A 25721-nucleotide genomic window follows, 5' to 3' on the forward strand; every position below is an offset into this window, starting at 1 on the left:
CAAATGCCAATTTGTTGGTAATTTATTAAGAAATTTTCGACTGAATTGCCATTGTTTGCGTTGAGGAGGCATTTACAGCTTCACCGGGCTTGAGGTGGCCCAGCGCAGATGGCACTTAGCCTAAACCTCGTTTAAGTGGAACTAAGCTCGAGGGCTCCCTCAGGAACGTAAGTTAAGTGCATGTTCCATGAACTGTCATACGTAAATACTTATTTTTATTTTTTGGTATGTTTAAGCTTTCAACAAGTGCGACCAAATTAAGAAGCTATGGTGTTTAAGGGGTAGGGTGAGTGGAGAAAGTATGGAGGCATAGTAAATTTAGACATACAAGCTGATAGTATTATGGAAATACATATTTTGTACAGAAAAGAGCATAAAGATTAATAGTGACATTTTAAATTGGCAGGTCATAATCTCAACATTAATATAATAAGTTAATAATAATAATTAAAACAGGTGAACACAAATTGCTTCAGGCCTTACGTTATTGTTCGCGTCAACATTTCGCTTCGTCAAAAGAAATCACGCATGTCAAATAAATAGTGTCCGACGTCGTCTTTACGTTGCATTAAACGATTTTATTATTTCGCCTCAGCTCTTGTTTCTTTTAATTAATCGCCTTTTTTCCTCTTTTCCAGGTGAGTTAATGTTATCTGACATTTGCTGGAAGTTTTGGTGCTTAAAAAAGCCATTACTCGAATCCGATCAGAGCTCGTAAAGGACAAAGTAAGTAGGTTTTTTTTAACGTTACTGTTATTTTGAAAGCGTTTATCGCGAGTTTAAAGTCGTGCGAGATAGTTTCAGTAATGAGATTTAACTCCTGTTTTTATTTTGTAATAGGTTAGTTTAAGACCTATAAATTATTCCAGAGTAGAAAACGTTTAACTTACATTGTAACTGTCTTTAATTAAATTACGCAGTAAAGTTGTATCTTCTTCTTGAGGTGCCTCTCCGACTAACGAAGGTTTGCGATCAGTTCTCCATATAAAGGTGTATGGTGTTAGTTATTGCTTATTTGTTGCGTTTTAATAGAATTAATATGCACGGAGAGGACAGAGTAATGACCAAGAGCTAATTGGATAACTCTACTTTGTTGTAAAAACCTAAAATTAATTACATATTCTGCAGTCAAAATGCACTCTCGATGAATAACTCAATTAAATTCTGGACAACATTAATTAAAAAATATATTAATAAAACTTGATTAAGCGAATATGACATAAGTCATCGCCTGCAATAAATAACCTTTTTAAAATTTCTACCAACTGTTTTAATTTATAACCATAATAGCGGTCGCCCGCGACTCCGTCTGCGCGGAATTAAAATACTGATTACGTAACTATGTGTTTTTCCAGAGTATATCATCCGCTCGGGGGATACCTTTATACAAACATTCATCCATCCATCTAAGCATTCGCATGTATAATATTAGTAAGATAAAAAAGAACTATAGTATTTTCAGTGCGGTATTCTTTTGATGTTTAACTGTTATCGTTGACAAGTATTATATTAGAGGTCAGTGCACTAACATTGCGGTTTAAAGTTAACTGCAATAGTAAGTGATATTCAATTTGAATCAATTTGTTACGCTGCGATGTGATAGTCACGTCGGTTATTTGGGTGGTCTATATAAAATTTGATAGAAACGATAATTGCGCGAGTATTTCGCCCAAATAAGTTTTATTGATAACGATTTTTAGCCAACTTTGGCGTATATATTGTTTAAATGTTACTGTGTTTTAAAATCACAAATACAATGGATAATGAAGTAAGAAATCTTATTTTACTAATATTATAAATGCGAATGTTTAGATTGAAGGATGCTTGTTAGTAGATATCTCCAGAACATCTGTATATATCTCGCTGAAAATTGTGACAGTCGGAGAACATATCCTCGGTGTTCCCGTCGCTCGTTTGCCCCCTTCTCTTATAAAAAAGACCTTTGTTTCTTTCGGAGTTTATGTGTGAATCATATTTAACTTGAATAATTAGTCTAACACTTTTCTACGGGGTTCCTACATATCTTATTATCATTTGGTAGCGCATAATTTCAGTAGGTGCGGACAGTGGGTAATGACGGGTACAGCTCGGGTATCTTGCGGGGGCGTGCTTATGTCATTGAAATGGTAAAACCTTACCGCTAACGGTTCTTTGAGCTTGGATCTATTCTTAAGTGGTTCAATCGACTAACTGTTACAACTCGAAGTTGTGTATAGAAATAGGACAAACAGAAATAGGATTCAGGATCTATGCAGTTAGCTTGTTTCTGAGACCAAATAATCCGTTTGAAACACATTATCTCTGTTTTTCAAAGATAGGGTTGATGCATTAAATGCCTGTTTAATTGTCTTTAATTACAGACTCGTTTTAGTTTGAATTATCTACTAAGTATATATTTTAGAGAATACGTAAATGATAAGAGTGATGTAAATAAAATAAGGCTTCCTAGAAATCCCTGACTTCGTTAGCATTTTGAAAGAATGCGTATTACTTCTTCCATTTGTTTCTAGATCTTTCTACCATCTAGCTATTGTTGTTATACGTAATGTTAATGTATTCGATGGATTTCAGACAGTTGACGCCATTTAATTGCTGTTTTTTCTATACGTAAATGAATGGTAAATAATTCGCTTTTGTTATTCAAAGCTCTGATAAATCTTACCGACCTATTACTTAACAGATCATGAGATGAGTGTTTGTCATCATTTATATCCATTATTTTATACAAATGAATAATTCTTGAAGTTTTTTTTCTGCGTATTGTGATTATTCTATCTATAGGACGTAGATTTCACTTATTTTCCCATTGTACCTAACAAGATGATTTTACGAGTATTGTTTGATTTGTTTTAAATACCGTATTTTTAAAATATATTAATAAGCAAAATGCTTACATTATTCTAGTAAATATTGTACGTTAGTATTCTTTATTAATGTTTAAATATGACTTCTCAATAATATTACCACTTATCACCACCTCAAAGTCTGGTAACGCATCTGCGGTTCCTCTGGTATTGCTGATGTCCATGGGAGTCGTTGAAAACCTCGGTGTTACCGCTGCTCGTTTGCCTTCTTCTCTTATAAAAAAATAATATAAATACGAATGTTTAGATGGATGGATGTTTGAAGATATCTCCAGAATGGGTTGACGCGGTCGAAGGACGTAGTCGCGGTATACAGCTAGTATTTTAATAGAACAGAGTAAACTTTAGATTGATAATTGTGTAAACTAAGCAGGGTACTGTTATCGTTTAAATAGTTACAGTTAATAGCTTGTTCGTGCTTTAAAAAATTAAAAGAAGCCATGTTTTGTTGCGTTATCTGACGTAGCCGGTTTATTGACGTTTTTACTATTTTCCTTGTAACCTAAATACAAATAGACTCATTCTTTGACCGCTAAAAGATCAACTCTAAAAGATGACATTTTTAATTCACTTATAGACCACTTATTCATTTATTAACCTGATGATTATTTTTATTATTATTATTTATTTATCATATTCTTAATATATTACATTTCATATAAAAAATTATACAAAATATATTATATTAAAAATAGAGCACCACCAGCTGCGGAGTCCCATGACTCCAACAACCAGTGGTCAGGGCTGCAGAGACAGGAACCTTCTCACGATGCGTGCGGTTTCTAGGATAACTGCCTTTTTTATATAGCCCTTAATCCAACTGTTTAGCGAGAGCTTCTTGAGATGTTGGTCGAAACTCTACGCTATCAGTCCATTCACTGATACGACTATCGGAATAATGGTAGTCGATTTCATTTCAATTTACTTTATAATTATGTTTACCAAATAAATGTTATTAGTCGTTTCGATAATCAAATAATATACATTTGTCTCGGGATAGATCTGACTGAAGATCATTCACTTATAGTTAATGCAATCATATTGCGTCTCTATCATAGCCGATGCATCTTTTCTTTTTACTATTATGATAAAATTAAACCTTTCTATTAAACAATAAAAGCATATATTTCGTGCTTCTTTTTTAATATAACCAAAGTCATTTAAAAGCTCATAATAATTTTAACAGATTTATAAACGTATGTAATTATAATTTATTTAATTTATGCGTATATATAAGTTTTAGAGCGTGTGATTTACCAAATTTCTCTTTTATAGTGCGTTCGTCATGATATTTTCTTTTTTTCATTAACTTTAATGTCCATTTTCTACAAGCGAAGTGAACCTGCAAGTGGGCAAAGACCATTAAGCATTGAGTGGGTCACTGTGCCGTGTTTGGTGAACGTTGTCGTGTTGTGTAACTCTTACAAAAATGGAAACGGCGCGCTCACAAGCGCATTGTGGAATTTATCTCGCTAGATAATTCTTTCTATTTATCTGAAGAAGGGAATAACGTCGGCGTTTTAAGGCCAGTGGGACGACAGCGCCCTCGAGGACAGATCGAAGAGAATGTCTATAATTAATGTTATTTCCTCGCATGTTATTTCAAAAGAGTTTCGTGCGCGCAACACCTAAAAAGGCCTGCAAGGAACATTGCGACATCTTAAATAATTCATACGTTATTACTCAATCGTGCAAGCAACGGTCGTTTCAGGGAGTGTAGGTTTTTTTATTGTGCCGGGCGCCGTTCGAACCCAGGCCGTTTTTCTGTTCGCATTGTCCTGTCTGTCGCAATCGGAACACGTGGAAAGATGACTCACCGCAGATTAATATGGCGATATGTACCGACATCACTACTCGCTACCGTCCGGTAGTACAGATTTACACAGGCACTGGATTCGAATACGTGCCAGTGGTTTTTTTTTTACGCAGAGTACATGTTTTTTGATACACAATGTCTTGTATAAAACCTAATTATGTCATATTTACTCTGCTGGCGCAGTGACACAAAGTGGGTCTTGGCTTCCGACAAGAGATCGCCAAAGTCACCTGTCCTGCGCTGTCTCCTGCCAGTTCATCACTTGTAGCTCCCGCAGGTCCAGCCCTGCGTCTTCTCACCAGCGGTATTTGGGCCGGCCGATGGGTCTTACTTAATTATTAGTATGGATGTTTTTGGTCCTCGAATTTTCGAGTAAGGACGTGGAGCAAGTTGATATTTCTGTTTTTTTTTCTAGACATTTTAATGGCATTGACTCGTGGTCTCTTATTTATTCGACTCAAATAATTCTTTGAATTAAATGTGAATATGTCAAGAATGCTTTACTTCACCATTAATTTGTTGATGAAAAAGTCGTGCATCGTAACTTAACATTTTAATTAACAATTTAATTGACGCCGACTCTGCGTGGAAGTCAGGTTGTACGCACGTGTACTTTTATAATGTCATCGACCGATTGTCAGAGTCAATTTATAAACTCACTAGTTACATTATAAAGTACTAGCTATCGCCCGCGACTCCGTCCGCGTGGAATTAATAAAAATAATAACTTAGCCTATGTGTTCTTTGAGACTACGTTCAATATGTTTGCCAAATTTATCGAGATCCGTTCAGCTGTTCTGAAGATTCTTTCAATTAAACATCCATCCATCCATATATACATCCATCGCATTTATAATATTAGTAAGATAACTCTGAATGATTCATTAAATCATAGTATCAAAAACTGATTAATTTTGATATGATGACAACGTTTCGTTCCGTTGACAATTACGGTTAGATTGTAAAATAACGAAATTCACAATCGTTCGATAACTCAAAAGCCTACAATATTCGATTTCAAATGACATTAACTTGACTATCTCTACTTAGGCGTTGCAATTAAAATTAAAACGTCTAACTGAGGGTAGACAAATTAACGAGGCTCGTTTTTCTGGTTGCGTTTCGTTTGTGGGTCAAAGTTTCTTGTTAACGGTATAATATCGTTGTTGTGACCCGAGGTAAAATATCAGAACCTCGGTCACAGTACAGGTGCCTTTACTTTCGATTGAGCCAACATTGTTTTTATAAAGTTCAGTTGGACTTGTTTTTATTACTTTCAAGTATTGAAGTTGTTTTTGGTGTAAATGTAACAAGAAATGTATTAATTAAATATTTTTTGGCTTTTGGACTTGTCTTTTAGGTTTTTTTAAACGTTTTCGTTGTCCATAATCGATCTTCCTTCATTACAGACGCTACTGAAATCATATAGATTGCGTGAAAGGTTACTATTAGTAATATTATTGAGTAATCACGCTCCATCTATATCTTCTAAGGTCCCTACAAGGTCTTAATACCCCTTTACATCTTATTTTACTTCTTGCTAATATCATCAGCATTAGCTCACTATACGTCCCCACCGAGGGGCTCGGAGCCTACATTAAGTTACGGGTGACTAGGCCATAGTCAACCACGCTGGCCAAGTGTGGGTTGGTTACTAATATAATAAATGCAAAAGTCTAGATGGATGGATGGATGTTAGGTTGAACGTATCTCTGGAACGGCTGCACGGATCTCACTGAAATTTAGCATAGATGTAGAACATAATGTAGAAGAAAACATAGACTACTAATTTTTTTTTTGTGTACGCGCGATCGAAGTCGCGGTCGACAGCTACATTAAATCATTGTAAAATAATGAATTTAAAACACTAATTAATTTAATTAATATTCATTTTGAAGCGAGCATTTTCAATTACTTTACGTGTTGTATTTATAATATTTCATTTTGACTGTTTAATATTACATTTAGATATTTAATTACGTTGAACCGCTACGGTATTAGCTTTTAATTAATTTATCCGTCCGTATGTATAACGCAGTAGAATTAATGGTAGAGGTATGTTATATGTATGTATAAAATTATTTTTATAACAGCTTCTTTTAATAATGACTATATAGAAATATTAATCGTACTCAATACTATAAATGCGAATATTTAGATGTATGTTTGTAGGAAGTTATCTTCAGAACGACTGTATGGATTTCGCTGAAATTTGTCATAGATGTAGAACATAGTCTGGAAGAACTCATAGGCTCAGGCTCTGGAAGAACTCATGTGTACTGGTCTAATAAATAAAATAAATAAATAGGCTAGTAATTAGGTTTCTTTATGTTACGCGTGGACGGAGTCGCTGGCGACAGCAAATGATACTGGAGAGAATAGCTGTTACTGAAGAAAAAAAAACATAACTAAACTTACTCTAAGATTCAAGGTTGACTAAAATCTTTGTTCTACTTTAGATTTTTAAAAACCAGTTTTCTATAATTTCATATCTTTAAAAATCAAATATGTGCTAGATAATCAAAAGTTAGAGTAACAGTATATCACAAAACCTACTTAGTGACCGGTTGTTGGAAATGTAGTGTGTTCCGTTTTTACATATATCTGTTAGTTTTATAATTTGACCTAGAATCACAATTATTTGTATTCAAAGATATTTAACATATACATATATTAATAGAAGCGACATTAGGAACCAAATCGTACGCTCATAAAATACTACTAATTGTCATCATCATCATCATCAGCTCACTATACGTCCCCACCGAGGGGCTCGGAGCCTACCCTAAGTTAAGGGTGATTAGGCCATAGTCAACCACGCTGGCCAAGTGCGGGTTGGTTGACTTCACACATATCTTTGAATTTCTTCTCAGATATGTGCAGGTTGCATCACGATGTTTTCCTTCACCGTAAGAATGTCGGACAAATGTACATATGTAAATCGGAAATCGAAAAACACATTGTTACATGGCGGGATTCGAACCTGGGACCTGCAGATTGCAAGTCAAGTGCTTGACCACTGAGCCACCGACGCTCTCTCTAATTGTAGAGTTTCAATTTAATTTGGCAGTTGTTTTAAGAAACTCGTAATGTCCGCTCTATGTTTGAATCTCTTTGTATTGTTAGCGTCATTTGTTGCGGATACCGGTCTGTTAGTTTATTAGGTTTTCAATATCAGAATGTTTTAGTTGTATCTTATTCTAATGGAGTAATATTTGAATGGCGCCGTATAGCGGTCAGGAGATCAATAGGTTCAAGGATTTGCGTCGGACAAGCAGTCACACCTTACTTAGTGTACGTTTTTAAATTAGATTAGTGTTAACGTCTTTTTAATTTTCTTTATTTAACTTTGCTAAATATTAGCAGAATTTTTGTTGAACTAAGTAGGCTTGTGCAAGGACATGGTTTAGGACAGTAGTCGAACGGCGGGATTCAAATCTACCACGTGATCGGAAACCCGCACTTTAACCATAAGGCTATTGGCACATAAAATAATTACAATTTTAACGTTGTTTGTCATACTTAATTGGTATTCATCAACTTGTTCGTGTACCGTGACAGGAGTTAACAATGATACGAAGACAAGTGGATATTCGGTAGCTTCGGCTGTCTACATTACACCGGTCATATTTGCATATGTTTGCTGCCAAATTAAATAATGTCAGTCACAATGACATGAAGTGAACATCTTTAGTTGTAGATAATTTACATACGGATCTTTATTGTTATGAAAGCTGTCGCCCGCGACTTAGTCCGCGCAGAATTAAAAAAAACTTAATTAGTAACCTATGTGTTCTTGCAGACTGTTGTACATCTATGTCAAATTTCAGCGAGACCCATGAAGCCTTTCTGGAGGTACCTTTTAACATACATACATCCAAACATTCACATTTATAATATTAGTAAGAATATAAAGCAATATGGTTAAATTATTTAGGATGTTTGTGGAGGAAATCTGTCCAGTTTTTACTGCGAGTCGTTTTGTTGTATTTACGATTTGTTCTGACTTCGTCTGCAATATTCTGTATAATTCTTTGTTCTATTATTGGCTAATGAACATTTCACTGTTTGGCTATAAAGAAAAGAAAATAGCCTAATGGCATCTCAGGCTATCCGATCTTTTTATTTAGATAGCCATGGATTAGAATTCGGAAATTGAACTATTGCCAAACCATATTCTAGAAAAGCCTTGAACTTATTTGTACCTGCTAATATTAAAAAAGAACAAAAAAATGACTAATTAACGTCGTCAAGAAATTGTTTCTTAATGAGATACTGCACCTTAATTACATGAAAAGAACATTCTCGTATAATTTCGTCATTTTATCGTAGATTTTGACTGCCGACATTTATAATACATATTGCTGTCTCCGTTTTATCGTAGAGAGTGAAAGGGATGACTATATTCACTCCAGTGGAGTTCTACGGTTACGTTAACCTGTTGCGATCGGTTTCATTGATGGTACGTTATCAGTTGTCCGATGTTATCGCGACGAGAATCAAGTATAACCAATGATATTTTACAAGTCGGATAGTCTGTAATAAAAACCCAGCCATAGGTCGTATGCTAATCAAATAGCATTTATTTTATACTTTCTTATTGGTAAACTGATATATAAACACGGCTAAACAGTCACGTGTATTCGTCCGGTGGCGGCACCGACTAGTTTCGTTCCCATCGGGGGCCCTTCATCAGGATGAGTGGTACTGGTATTATTTCGCGGACGCGGCTCGTCGCTCACTGCGCGCCTGCGCTCTTAGGGCGAGTCTTGAGGAGGCGGGGGGCGCGGGTAGCCCCCGATGGGCTCGAAACTAGTCGGTGCCGCCACCGGACGTATATACGTGAGTGTTTAGCCGTGTTTATATATCTAATGAAGTCATAATAATCATCATCATAATAATTAGCCCGAGCCGAGGCTCCTGAGGGAGCCCTCGAGTCTTGTTACTCTTAAACGAGGTTCAGGCTAAGCGCCATCTGCGCTCGGCCACCTCAAGCCCGGTGAAGCTGTAAATGCCTCCTCAAGGCAAACAGTGACTACTCAGTCACAAAAAAAAACCGTGTTTATATATCAGTTTAGTATAATGTCTCACGAAAGTTTGAATAATTTAATTTCTTATTGGTTTTTAATAAATTGAATTGTACTTTTATGTTTTTATGCATAAATTCATCATCATCAGCTCACTATACTTCCCCACCGAAGGGCTCGGAGCCTACACTAACTTGGGGTGATTAGGCCATAGTCAACCACGCTGGCCAAGTGCGGGTTGGTTGATTTCATACATATCTTTGAATTCTTTCTCAGATATGTGTAACATCACGATGTTTTCCTTTAGTTTAGCCTCGGATAAATGTACATATGTAAATCGGAAATCGAAAAACACATTGGTATATGGCGGGATTTGAACCCAGGACCTGCAGATTGCAAGTCAAGTGCTTGACCCCTGAGCCACCAACGCTCACCACTAGGAAAGCTAATTTTTATTTATCTGTCTGTTATACTAGTACCGATTAAATCTCAAAAAGTGTAACCTCTTTATCTCTAAAGACCAAAATCTCTGTATAAAATATATCGTCATCTCTGTCTGTCATCTTTGACAAAACAGAGATGACAATATGTTTTAAACGGAGATTTTTGTTTGAGAAATCCATCGGTTATACCTTAATCGTAGTAAAAAAACTTTTTTATTTTCGTTCATAATTATTCCTGGATATCTTTTCTTGTACAAGACATTTTTGTATTAAAGCCTTTATTGTGCTTCTGGTTTGAATGTTAGAAGCTTTAACACTTTGGTTCCTATTTAATAGACTTCGTATTCGCTTTTATATCGCGTTAGGTCCCAGTTTCAACTTCGCGGTGTCAAGTACACGACATTATTGTATGCGTATATTCCAATTCAAGCATCATGTTAATTCTATTTACAACACAAATTCCATCTTGAATATTTACATACATTTGTTTTAATATTCATTGGAAATTACAGAAGTCGTTGCAGAAACCAATTCGCGCCAAATGTTTATTTTGTTTGTTGTTGTTTAAATAAATTGCATTGATAGATTGAAACTGTGTTTGCATGTTTGATGTTCATTGTTGGCAATTTATAAAAGTTATCATTGTAAAAATTAATAATTATATCGCGCAATTAATTTTTAGGAACTCATGTTTGATGCACGAAAAAAAAATTAGTAGCCTACATGTTCTTCCAGACTATGTTTATCTATGTCAAACTTCATCAAGATCAGTCAGCCGTTATGGAGATACCTTCAAACAAATATACATCCATCCAAACATTCACATTTATAATATTAGTACTATTTTTTATGTACTAATTTAGTTTTAACACGATCATTGTTTTTGATATCCTTTACAATTTCTAAGGTTAATAATGAAGAGATTTGCACTTTCAGATCGTCGATCTCTGGGCTCAAGGTTAAGAAGGTTTAAAATAGAGCGCTTGATTTATGTTATACTTGTTTGAATGCAGGGCATGTAGACTTTTATTGCATATAAAATGGTAGTAATAGATTTTCTTAAATAATTAATTGAAAATAAAATAAAAATAGTTTTAAAAATAAATAATAAACTCATACTAAAAATATAAATTTATAATTTCTTTAAAAAAATGTTTTTCTATAAATAGGTTACTTTAAATTAGTGGTATTCATTCCTAATACGTGCCATAAAAGGCATAAGAGTTTTGCCGTAAAATTCTTTACCATTTTAAGACAAGACTTGTGGAATATCTTTATGTATATAATTCTTCTGTGAGTGTGTATGTCACTGAACTTCTCTCAAACGACTGGACCGATTTTGATGAAATTTTTTGTGTGTGTTCAAGGGGGATCTGGTAATGGTTTAGATTCACAATTTTCATCAAATATTAACTTCATATTAATTTATTCAAATTAAAGACGTGTAGACAGGACAACGTCTGTCGGGTCCGCTAGTAAATTTATAATTCTATAAATTACTTGCAATTAAAATCTAGTCTTAGTCTATACTGAATTTAATTGTATACAGCAATATATTATTTATCAATTGTATTAAAAATAGCTTTAATTTTATATAGAAATGAAACAAATGCAACCAGTTATTTATTTACATTATATGTCTAAATTAGCGGACCCATGCGACTCCGTTCGTGCGGGATTAAAAAATATATAGTAGACTATTATTGAATATGAATATTCAATTTCATAAAAAAACAGTCAAACCGTTTCGAAGAAGTGTGGTAACTAACATTGTGACTCGAGATCTAATATATATAAGATGCTGTCACGTTTCCAAACAGGATAATTCCGTTTTAATATTTAAAAGTTAATCTTTTGAACAAATTAAAACGCGCAACTAATGTCTAAATCGTTTTAGCAAACGACAAACGAGTAAACGGTGATCCCATTCAATTATCTTCATTTAATTATATCAAAGAGTTTCCTTAGCTTAATTTAGTTTTCCTTTTCATCCGTCTATTTGCATCCAGGCCATCAATCTCGTGTGATCTCCCCTCCCACCTCACTTTCCCTGCTCCTTGTACCCTGCACCTGCGCAGGCGCATATTATTAGACGTCGCGACGCCTCGGTCGTTGACCCCGTCGACCTGTTTACCGAAATACACGCACGGATGCCTAGACGGTGCTTTGTCAAAGCGAGATTGGAAATAGCGATGCATTTGGCATTTGATAGCGCACTAGATGCATGCTGTTCGTCCGGAGAATATTTAAGTGACGGCGGAACGGAATTCGAATTTAACCACGCAATGTACTGAGAAGTCGAGCTGTAATGTAGAACAATAATTTGTACAAAAAAAAAACAATTTTAAATCTTACTAATATTATAAATGCGAATGTTTGGATGGATGTTTGTTTGAAGGTATCGTCAGAGCGGCTGCATAGATCTCTCTGAAATTTGGCATCGATGTAGAACATAGTCTGGAAGAACACATAGATTAATTATCTTTTTTTTAATTCCGCGCATGAAGTGTCGCAGGGGATAGCTATTGTTATGATTTCTTTTTTGAAAACGTATTAATTGTATTGTGTATCTACACAATTTGGTCTCTATAGTTAATTTAATCTTGTCTTTTTACTATTATAAATGAAATAATAATATACAGATGTTAAAAGCAATCTCGATTTCATATGGGAATGTTACCATTAGGTATAATAGTCACCGATGACGAGACGCGAGTCGTACGCGACTATAATAAAGTCCTTTTTAAATGTTGCCTTTTATTTTAATACGGCAAAGCGGACATTTTATTCCCTCGTAAACTGATCTCTATTATTGCTTTGTCTTTATAGCTTTAGAATAGTTTTGTAGTTTTACGTACATTTGAGTTTCACTTTAATAGATTGTCATACGGAATAAAAACAAGGGCTCATTTTTCTTCCTAGCTAATAAGTACATGTTTCTCATATACTTTGATAGCTTATTATATAATTTTTCATGCATATACCTTTACAATACTGCCTAGAAAATGAATAGGTGAAAACAGCGTATTATTTTCTTTTTACGTTGACTCTTCTCATTTATGTCTGTGTAGTTATAGTATATAGCAATCGCTCGCGACTTCATCTGAGCGAAAATGTTCCAGACTATGTTCTACATCTATGCCAAATTTCAGCGAGATTCGTTCAGCCGTACGGAAGATACCTTCAAACATTCATCCATCCAAACATTCGCATTTATAATATTAGTAAGATAACATCCTTTTAAGATGCAATATTTTAAACTTTAAAATATACAGTTAACTTAGTTTTGTGCTATATTGAAGTTGAAACATTAAGTTAAAGCCATTTTGATGAAAAATAGACACTTTTAAGTAATTGTGTTTCCTTTTCGGAGATTGTACGATATTTTTCTGTAGTTATTTGAACAACAGTTTTTTTGTCGTATTTATTGCGACCATCCTCGGTTTACCTCCGTTACCAATTTATTCCGCTTTTGTGAACATTACCTTATCTACACAGCGTGATAAAACTGTAATGTTTCCAATCAACTGTTTATCCATTTCCAGTACTTTACTCGTTAAATAATAAAAGAAATTTTTACTAGCTGTCGCCCGTGACTCTGTCCGCATAGTTTAAAAAAACCCTAATAAGTAGCCTCCATAGTCTTCCAGAATATGTTCTATATCTGTACCAAATTTAATTAAATTCCGTTGAGCCCTTCGACAAACATCCATCCATACATCCATCTAAACATTCGCATCTATAATATTAGTAAGATTATAATATTAGTACGAAGTAAGATAGTTTGACCTAAATGACATTGATAGACGCGAAGCGATCTGCTTTTCTCCGAGGATTTAATTTAGAAAATAATAAAGTGTGTTGCGAACACATAACAGTGGGTTTCCATTGTCATAAGACTGGTAAAAACATATTCCTCGTTTTGAATATATTTCATTTAGAAAAGAATCCTCAATTTATCGGCAACACTTTTTTTTAGAAAAATTCGCATTTGATAACTAATGGTTGATAAGGACGCTTGAAAAAACCCATTAAGTATTGCGACGCTCATTAAAATGCAGTCCCAATCGAATTGTATAATGTCTACTATCTATAAAGCATAGACGTCTATGTACAGTTAAAGAATTTAATTCACTACCCACTAGGACCAAAAATTATTCAAACTACCATAAGAGTCATAATTTAGCATACTTTAGTGCAACTACAAGATTTTTTGACTTACTTGAATTGTTTGCGTCAAATGACATTTCACCGGTTATGAAATTAAAGTCTTCAGCTGTAAGTTACAGCCAGACGAGTTGGTACTTATAGGTCTATAGGTAGTCTGGGTGCGCTATTCGAGCTGTCTGGATCGATACTGGAGCGATGCAGACACCACGCTTAATATAATTTATATCCTCATTCAATATTGTCTTTGCCTATTTTTTAAACGTATACAATTGTTTGGAAATGAGTTTCAATATTTTATTGTCAAGAAATAAGTATTTTTGTAATTAACACCTTTGTAGTACTTTCAACTTAATACATGAATGAATTCTAATAAGTTTTGCAGTTTGATGCGTTGTTTATTTAAATTCAAATAGTTCAGCGGCCGACGCGTCGATTGCCCTATCTTTTTTACGATATTTCCCGGTATTTGTAGACTGTACAGTCGCGGTCAGTTCGCGGAATAGCTGTTTATTGCAAGCTCCGCCATATGGCACGATTACACACTGCTGCCCTCTTTCGTCATTTCCACCAGAATTTCCGATTTGAATCAATCAATTGAATAACCATTTACAGAATCATACTAATATTATAAATGCGAATATTTAGGTGGATAGATCGATGTTTGTTTGAAGGTATCTCGAGAACGGCTGCATGGATCTCGCAGAAATTTGACACAGGTGCAGAACATAGTCTGGAACACAAAGGCTACTAATTAATTTTTTTTTAATACCGCGTGGACGGAGTTGCAGATGACAACTAGTTGATCACATTCGACACACCCTGATATAGTAAAATCACAAACTTAAATCAACAGTCTTCAAGATAAAACGAAAGTAAACAATCTTATTGCCGTATATCCATTATAGAATTGAATAATAAATGTTAAAGAAAGCTTTATATTTTTAAACACTATTTAAATGTGCGATTTATTTTATAAACATCACGTTCGGCTTTCACGCGTCTTGTCTCCCGCTTGTTCTATTCCTAGATTTTCTATTCAATGTCTACGTAAATATACTGGAATTCGCCTGACTTCCGCGGTCTGCAATTACGATTAAGGCAATATGGGTACTGGGCGAATCCTTTACTTCTTGGATGCTAATGGTCCGTTTATCTCTAACCATATTAGTGTCCTTGATTAAATTTACTAATGCGCTTAATCGTGACAAATTAACGGCACAGCATCAAATATTAAATAATTACCAATCCTGTTTATTTAAATTATTATAATTTTATTAAACTTCAGGAAAATAGAGATATTATGAGAGACAGAATTTTGTTATATTTTTTAAATAAAATAGAAAAAATGCCTATTAAAAAGATAGGGATATACATATTGTCTGACATTCTCCGTGATTAATTGAGAACATTATATTGTTTTTGTGTGAATTTCGGCAATGGAAACTGATAGTAGCATAACAATATCAAATATCTGCACAGTCGACTTAATAGTTTTGAAACTATTTAATATAACGCTAGTTGGTACACTACTGGAGTAGAATCGCGTGTATGAACGGGACTTGTTGAATTGGTCGCGGTCTATTTGCCGTCGACGTTGCTTGGATTCATTCAGCAGTCCAGCTGTGACCACGTAACGCTCAACTAACTCAATCAATGCAAAAAGACTTAGAAATTAAGAGAAACGTTATGTTGAATGTTCAAGTAAAAAATATGATAGTGAAGTACGAATGTAAATTGATAAGAACGTTATGTAAATTGTAATTGTAGCATTCTTTGCGTTATATTTGGCTCGTTTACATACCGACACGTGTTGCCGGTCCAAAGGTCTGACATCGAACGACCCCCCCTCTTTCCAGCATGTACTTATGACGTATACGCTCGAGACAAACAACACTACATTAATGCATACACTACAGTAGTAATAAAGAAGTAACGTCTGTTCGTCTTTTATTTGAGTAGTATGTCCAGGAGTAAACGGTAATTAGAAAATCGCGTTTGTCCGTTAGACGCGCTCATGGCGACATATTTATAGTGAGATGGGCGTCCGGCTACTCTTTATAAGTCTACTAACGCTGATTCTAACGCCCCCTGCATGGGGAAGTCGCGCGTTTTCAGCTTTGCTTTCTTGTATCAGTTTGTTTTTATAAGAAATACTTTACTTTTACCGAGTATACACATGAATATTCAAATCTTACTTAAGGCGAGTTTGACTAAATACTAAACACGGGAATAACTTCAATTATCCATCCTTATATCTAAACATTCGTATTTATAATATTGGTTAGGTTATTTATCTAATAATGCATTTTATAGTATTTCTTGTTAAGCAAGTTTAGCAGGATCAGCAACGATAAATACAATGAATCAAGGCCGATCTAGATATCCTATCGGCTATCTGGCCTAGGTGTCGATAACCGCACCGTTACAACGTTAATTAGTGATGTAACATCTCGGACATCGATACATTTTTTATTTTACTTTTTTAACATAAATTTATTATAATTGTATGTTTTTGGAGACTATTTATAAAGTGAAGTTGAATTATACAAAGTAGTCGTTATAGTTTGAGCATGAAAAAAAAATTGACAAAATTGATAAATGAATAGATCCGAAAGTTATTGAGAGGTAACACACGATTTTTAATTGCATTCGATAAATATAAAGCCAAGCAAATACTTTCATGGCAGTAAAATCAATAAACGGATCAATTTTGAACAATAAAAAAGTAAGAAAGAAAAGTAAATAAAACCGTTTAACAATCTTTTATTGTATCTCCTTGTGATAGAAAATAATGAAAGGGTGGTAAACAGATAAATTTATTGCGTCTAATTCGTATCTGGCGTGTCGATGGAAGCACAATTGCTATCCCAATCTGCATCGGTAATCGGTGCTCACGCCACAGCACGGTGTACAGTCGAGGACGTTAATTTCCTACCCATCATAGTTGTATATATTTTTACTCTCACAATGCAGTTAGGCCGAGATTTCGTCATTCATTNNNCTTCCTGCGCGTGACACCCTCGGATGGTGAGCGGTGACGTATCGGGGAGCAAAGCTTAATATTTGCACGAGAAGCCATTTCTGATAAATATTACAACAGTTATCGTTGACACGCCCTCTGAGAGAAATGGTTGTAATGTTACCACTGTGACTTATCTGCAATGTCGCTAATCTTTGTCTTTCGTTAGCGCGGAATGGTCTATATTGGAACTGTTCTTTGGCGAAATCTTTTTACTAAATTAGGCAAATTGATACTTATGTGAACTGCTTAAGGTCTTAAATAGCATGTCCGGGTCAATGCGTGACAAACAACTTGCGAATCAACGAACACCGTCGCACATTAATAAATAAGTAATTGATGTTTTTTCATTAAATAAATAATTTTGGCTTGAACAAAGTATAATGTTTTTGTTTACTTTGGCGAAATAGATACTTTAATAACGAAACTTCGAAAATATATTACTTCCAAACACTACTTTTATATTTTAGAACTTCCGATTACACTGCAGCGCTGCTGCACGGTCTAACGTCGCGTCGGTACTCCAATAAAAAAAAAATTATGGTGAGAGTTTGCAATACGATTTTTGATTTTAAGTGGTAAGGGAATTAAATTCTTTGTTCTTGATGTCTTCAAGTAAGGTTCTAGTGCCGGCAGTTATTTAAGGTATTTCAGTTACACAGTGCTGCGCTGTGCAGTTATGTGCTGTAACTTGTTGCGAGGTGCTTCTTTAATGAGCCTATTTATTTGGTCAGGTACCGTTATAAGACTTAACGACACTATGTAAGCTACAAGTCTTACTATACACTTTTCTAGTCATATTCAACGATTGCAGGAAAGTAATAACTATTTTTTTATAATATAAGGTGGCAAACGAACAAGCCGCCAACTAAAATCGTCAAAAAGACAAAGCAACAACTGACCATAGCTATCCGTAATTGCAGATGCGTTGTCTTTAATCGACAGAGGAGGAGACGCACAGAAAGTCAATATTCTCCCTTCATCAAATATACTTCGCATTGCATTTTTTCCTTATAGAAAAAGGAAGGGAAGGGAAAGAGAATTAAAAATTGACCTCCGTAGTATTTAGAAAAACATTAAAATATAAAAATCACGACTGACTATAACACACATGGGAAGAATACGAATGGAATGATACCACACTTGTCAAAATGTGTTCAAAGTGAGTTTTACTCCCGATAGGGGGCGCTGCACAAATTTTAATACAAATTATGTCGATGAGGATACGAAGGGTATTGTCAAAAATATTCATGCTAGACCCACAGATCACTTCAGTCAGTAGGATAAACATTTTAACTTAGTTTTTTTCTAGAATTTGTCGTATATGGTTGTAAATGTGTTGTAAACAGTTATATTTAGACATACTTGTAAGTCGAGGCGACCTTCCTTCATGATAATGAGCTCCAGTTAATTCAATAAGGTTACATAGTCTTCAATGCAGTTGCATGTGTACGGTGACCATACTAGATGTGATTTATCCGCAAATTTTTATTTCTGTCAGGCAAAAGATACATACATGGAGATTGAATTTACTATTTTCTTTATGGAATCTTTGTGGTAGACGTGTGGATTTATTTATATAGATAGTTATTTTATTTTTTTGCTTCGGTTTATTGAAGGTTTGCAGTGCAGTTTAGAATATTTTTTTCTGTTTTGCCATTAGTTTTAATTATTGTGAAGTGAAAAAAGTGTAAAGAAAGATGTTTAGTACCCCTGAATTTTTTTGTTAGATCATAAATCGTTTCTGGTATCATTAGTACTTCTATCCTTCCAAATTTTACTTACAATAAACTTACAGAATACTTTAAATTTAATGAATATACTCATCGCAATATGGTTACCTTAGTATAGCAGTATCGCTGCCGGATGGTTCCGGTCACGAGCCGCTGACTTGCCTAACTATTACTACACTATATTTTAATATAATTTAGTACAACTTTCCTTAGAAGTATTTAAAACGTCGCTTATTTCAGTTAAAATTAGTTAGTAGCCACCAATTTATAACCACATTTTTAATTTAAAATATTATATTATTTGGATATTTAGGAGAAGTAACTTAGATGTATTAATTTTATACGTTTTGAAATTTCCTAATATCTTTAATAACTTATTTTAAATATTAAAATGCTTAGTTCTCGGACCTCGTTATACAGCTAAAAGCAGAAGATAAGTGCTTTAAAGTTCCAGAAAATATTAAAAATAAAAAACTTCGCTCTAACCTCGAGCACTAAAGATCAGTATTCGACTGCTCACTTCGTTTGCAGGTGCACTATGAAATTATAATTATTCACGGTGATTGTTCTATACTTAAAACGCAATGTATTACGCTTTTATAAATTAAACCGATAATGTTTTGGTGTTCCTTTAATAGCGGAATAACCAAGAAATAAACCGTAAATCGTGATGCGTTATAAACCAAGTTTGGTTCTAAACTATGAGTAGCTTAATCTGTCTTCAACTAGGCAAACCAATAAGGAATTCGCTTTTTAATTTATATAAACCTTCTTATCATTTAACAATAAATTCAATATCAATATTGCATTTCACATTTCATACCTTCTTACTGATTGTTTGCGTACGTCAACAGGCATTGAATCAGGTTCTATTCAGTTTCAATTCACGCTTTACATATAAATATCTCGACGTGTTAAAAACGTATTTATTTTCTTAATAACGTCCGTTGTGTGGAACCCTTTAATATTATGATAACAGTTGGCAGGCGTTGAAAGTATCCCGCCAGTGTAAACACGACCGTCGTACTGAACGCCTTTTGTTGACATTTAACAATCTTTGTTTATAATTATCGCTACCATTGTCCTGGGGTTTGATATTACTTCATACAAGTCTTGTCGCATACATTAAAAATGAATTTACATAAGTTTAATCCTAATTGGATTGGTTAGTATCGGCGCAACACTAGCCTTATTATAATATCAACGTTTCTCCCCATACTAATCAATCTGACGCTTGATTTGATAAAGAACGCGCCATTCGCTATAAAGGATTCTAACTAATATCAAATAATGCTATAAAATTTTGCCTACTTCTTAAAATGTAAAGAAAAAATCGCGATGAATAAACAATATGTTGTAAGGCTTTTTGAGTTTCGTATAGTATAAAGTGCTGTATAGTGAGCCGAGTATGGCTAACAAAGTACACTATGTCATTGTACAATTCATTTGGTATGGAAATGGCGACGAAATAAACAGGATCCCTTGTAAGTAAACACGATCCGCACTAAAGACAAAATTCAACAAGCTTTCAAATAAACGTAAAGGTTCTTAATGCGTGAATACTGGGTTTGCTGTAAACATGGCAGATGCTCTGCCTGCAAATGAATAAAGATGTGGTACAAGAATATACGATAAGTTATACTTTCTTTTTTATAACATAAGGTGGCAAACGAGCGAGCAGCCACCTGAAATCGCTGAAATAGCGAAGTGACCGTTGCCCATAGACATACGCAATTGCATATGCGTTGCCTACCTTTATTCGACGGAGGAGAGGATGCACAGAAAGAAAATATCTTCCCTTTTCATGCATCCTCTCATCCGGAAAGTCCACTTCCACTTCCCATCCTTTCCTTATAAGAAAAAGGGTGGGAAGGGGAAGAGGACTAAATTAGGCCTTTGGGATGCACACTCATCAGACGAAACGCGGAATTGCTTCCAATCGACGCTTGTCTTCTGTGTGGTCGTGGTTTTTCACCGGGCGAGCCGGGCCGATTCGTGCGAAGATGTTAAAGCGGGCTCTACCACTGTTAAAGTTATACGATAATTTATACAGCTCAATATTACCTTTCTAAATAAATCTAATTAATATACAAATAATTTACAAATACATTGATCATTTTGAAATCAATATGTCTGAAGTATTTAATGTTTAAAGTTAACTGCATAGTAGTAATGCTTACCGTCCACATCGAAATACGGGAAATGTTATAAAAGAGAGTACGTGGCCCTTAGGAATAAGAAACCGATTCAAAGAGAGAGAGAGAGAGAGAGTTGATAATTGTTACGATTAACTTGCAATCTAACCTTATAGCATCTACATGAACAAAACTGGACAAATATAAGTATATGTGCAAATTATTTCTTAAACCAAAATCGCTTAACGACCATCACTTAAGCCGCGTTCGGATCGAAGACAGAAACAAACAGACAGGCAAGCACGTAAACTAACAACGCCAAGAGTGCTAAAGTAAATTGAACAAAACCATAGAGTTATATCAACTGTTTACAGAGTGCACTTTGCCTGGAAATGGATGGCGATTTCTCTGAGACTGACTAGTCACTACGTTATTTGTATGTGTATTTTTATTTTAGTAAAAAGCACGTACTGATTGAAAGGTGCTGTAAAATAAAATAAAAATTTATTTTTATTATAACAATAGCAACCAAGAATATAATATCCTGGCTTTAATCGCCTTCTTTACGACGTCACTTTGGCGTCCTTCTTCCAGATTATGTCTTACATCTGTGCCAAATAGCATCAGAATCCTTTGAGCTGTTCCGGAGATACCTTCTAAGAAACATCCATCTATCATTCGCATTTATAATATTAGTAATGCTACTTTTGTCATTTTAATTTTTAAAATAACGAAGGAATAATGTAAAGAACTTATTGAACTGCTATGCAAAATACCTTTCTGTACTTAGTCACCTTCCAATATAGAGAAGGGCATCATGAAAGGACATATAGAAAAGGCTTTAGCGCGAAGACGAGGCTCATCCGAATAAGGCAATTGACTACATGACTCAGAGATGAATGGAGCATCGAAACATGCAACCGATGTGACTTAGGTTAAACAGAAATATTAATGTTTTTTGAGCATACACTTTTGTACAGATCTAGGGTTAATCTTATTAATATAATAAATGGACAAGTTTAGATGGATGAATGTTTGTTACAAGGTATCTCCGGAACGGCTCAACGGATTTTGATGAAATTTGGCATAGATGTAGAACATAGTCTGGAAGATCACATAGCCTACTAATTAAGTCAGAGTCGCCCGACAGCTAGTAGAAAAAAAAACCAATAACACATTTCACGCAAAATTAGTCGCCAAGAATCACAGAAGCGGGAACGTTACATTGGTTAATGTAATTACTAAATTATACAGATATATAGTAATCGATTCCTTGATTGAATTAATTTATCGTCTTAATCGTTAAGAGATATAATTTATTCAATAATCATTAAATCAGCTTTTAATTATTACAGTTTTCTTCCAGGAGAAATGATCGATTTACCGTTAAAATAAACCTACCAGATATATCAATTAAAGATTATAAGTTTTGATTAAGATGACAAAAAGGATTTATAATGCTATTAAACATTTTATCGTTACAATAAAATTCATCGCAATTAACTAAAGGTTTCCACTAAGATATTTAAAGTGATAAATGTCGTAATTCAGATAATCAAATTTATTACAAGCCGTAACCGTACGCGGCATAGAAAAACAAAGTTAATTACGTTATAAACAAAATCTACGCATCGTTTACGTAAATCTTCGTTAATAATTTAACGTCATTAATATATCATTCGTTTGAAATGCAATAGCGACTTAAAAAGTTAACCAAAGCTTTCATATATAACCAGTAAATTCTTAATCTCCATAATAAAATATATCAGAATCCAGACCTTTTAATAACACGGTTAATCATCAGATAAGTATAATAAACATTGTAAAAATTGTTACGGCAACTTTTTTAATATTAAATAGTTGTACACGCGGCTCAACTGCATCGGCCGACACAATCGATATCTTGATGTCGAAATATTTGTAAACGATATCGATAACCCAATCGATTCCGGCCTGAGAACGCACTGGCAAGCAACCATCGTACAGCCAATATCAAAGAACATATTAAAAAAAATATTATTATTTTATTATTAATGCATTTTTTGCACCAGTTACATTGGCGGGCGTCATGTGAACACTCTGTTTTAATTTCATTAAAATATAATGGGAGTTTTAGAAATGCGTAAGGACAGACATACCAGTAGATTTTCTTGTTGTTCATCTCTTAAAAGTCGTTAGTTTGTCACAATAAAAGGCTTTAAGTGTAGATTTCTCTTAATAAATCTACACTTAATGTTTCTGTTTGCCTTTATTCATTTAATATCATTTCGTTATTTCTGTCTTTCAACGCACGATAATTTTAAATCTTATCAGCTATTAGATTGTATCATTAAGAAAGCAGGAAGGATTAAACAATGTTATTCTTAAAATTATCTGTATGACGTCATCGCAAATGTTTGCTAGAAACTTATCAGCGTCAGCCTTTCATTGTTGTTAATCTTACTAATATTATAAATGTGAATGTTAAGATGGATGGATATTTCTTTGAAGATATCTTCAGAACGGTTGAACTGATCCCGCTCAAATTTGGCATAGACACATAGTCTGGAAGAACACATATGCTACAATTTTTTTTAATTCTCCGCGGACAATTATATTGGTATGTTCTGACTAGAAAGTTAAGTTACATTTACACTTAAATTTAAATATTGGTGGCTATTTTTAATAATTAATTTAGATTTATAAATGAAAGTATAAAATTAGTATTCTTAATGGATGATTAGATTTATTTTAAATCTTTAGTAAAATGTGTCAGTATGTTTTTAGGTGGAACTAAATATGTTAATTTGTTTATGATTGTTTCTTAATTTGAAAAAAGTTTATTTGTGGAACACGATATTATGAATGGTATATAAATTAAAAATAACTTGATATTTTGATGAAAATGCAAGATACTGGCTGGCTATGAATATTAATAAATAAAATTTTTAAAAGAAAGAAAATAATAATAATTTTTTTTTAAATCGATTCCGATCTTTTTAATTTGTGATTTATTTGATTTTGGCTGATTGGCAATTAAAGGCGTAATATATGGATTTATAACAGTATAGCTGTTATCTTACAAGCGCCTTAAGGAATTTTAATAATGAATAAATTTGTTAATATTATCATATTAATATTTCTGCAATACTGTACCCAATAGTTTGCTACCGTATTCCTAAAGACGCGAACAAATGAGTCACGGAATGAAAGTCTTTCCAACAAGACTCTCTAATGAACGACAAAAATTTGTGAAACATAGTTATCAAACAAAAATTAATATTGAATACGATTGGGATGTCACTTCTTTTTCTCCACTGGTACCTACATATGCAGGAACAAATATATTATTAAACTTCTATTGAATTATCCTTTGTAACATAGCATCGAATCCAAATCCTGTGACTTTGACCTCTTAGCTTATTAACTATATAGTTTTAACGCATTAAAAGAAACTACACTATAACCGTATTTACTTGCAATTTAATCGGCTCTAATTCTATATGACCAAACGTGTGATTTGTACTGCGAGTGTTGTTATTTTTATTATCGATAACTTGTTAGGAATCAAACGAAGTGTCAGTTTTGTATTTTTTAAATTGTAATAAATTGTTTTGCTTTGACAATCGTAAAATTAAAGTTAAATTACCATACTAAGGCGACACAATTAGTTATTTCTAGAATATGACGACATAGCAAAAAAAGAAACATCATATTATCTAATATTGACTCGACAAGTTTATTTCCGTTCTGTTATTATCAATCGTCTTTGTTCCGTTTTAACAATTTTGTCGCATGTAGAAGTAACATTAAGTTAAAATATTGCTGTGTAATGCCGTGTACTTGTTTCTTTGGTCAGCCGTAAAATTAGCTGATATCTATTGATCAAAATATTTTGTTGCGTAACGCGTTGCTTAAGATCGTATCTCTTTCTATCGCAAGTCAACGGTCCATTGCCCTAAACCGTTTGGATTTGCGCAATACAATAACCGATAACGGTTCTACCGGTTTTATGGCGAACTGTGAAAAAATCTTCTTATTAGTATCCGTAGTATGTAGGCCAATTTGCCTTTTTTCACAAATCTCCGCGACAGGTTTTTGACAGTGAAGACGTGTTTAAAAAAAACATAATTCGACCGTTGCTAGTTTCGAGGAATTCGTGACAGTTGTTTTTTGGTGCTTTATCGATGTTTTTACTTTTTAATCGGCGCAGCGTCGCGGCACTAGTTGTCCTCGTCCGGAATCGAGACACCTTTGACCTGGTATTTGAGCCTTTACCGGTTTTAGATATTTTTTTAACACTCTTTTATAGTAACAGTACAAGTGGTACAACATTGTTTAGGCAAGTTTTCAATACAGTACCCTATTTAGTATTGTAGTCTAGTTTATTATATAAAATTTATGATATTTGTTTTAAATGCCTTACTGTACTAAAGTTTACTATGTTTGCGACATATATTACAAAGTAGGTTTTTTTTTTGCTTGATTTGTGACAACTAGACGGTGCAAATACCGGACGAACATACGGCAGTGTT

General features: G+C 34.0%; 1 protein-coding gene across 1 annotated transcript in view; it reads left to right on the top strand.

Moving 5' to 3' along the window:
* osp (myosin phosphatase Rho interacting protein outspread) overlaps window positions 1-25721 on the top strand; it is a 204176-nt gene that overhangs the window by 18284 nt on the left and 160171 nt on the right. The window lies entirely within an intron of this gene.

The sequence above is a fragment of the Papilio xuthus genome, unplaced genomic scaffold (assembly GCF_000836235.2).
Source record: "Papilio xuthus unplaced genomic scaffold, Pxut_1.1 DF824888.1, whole genome shotgun sequence".
Lineage (NCBI taxonomy): Eukaryota > Metazoa > Arthropoda > Insecta > Lepidoptera > Papilionidae > Papilio > Papilio xuthus.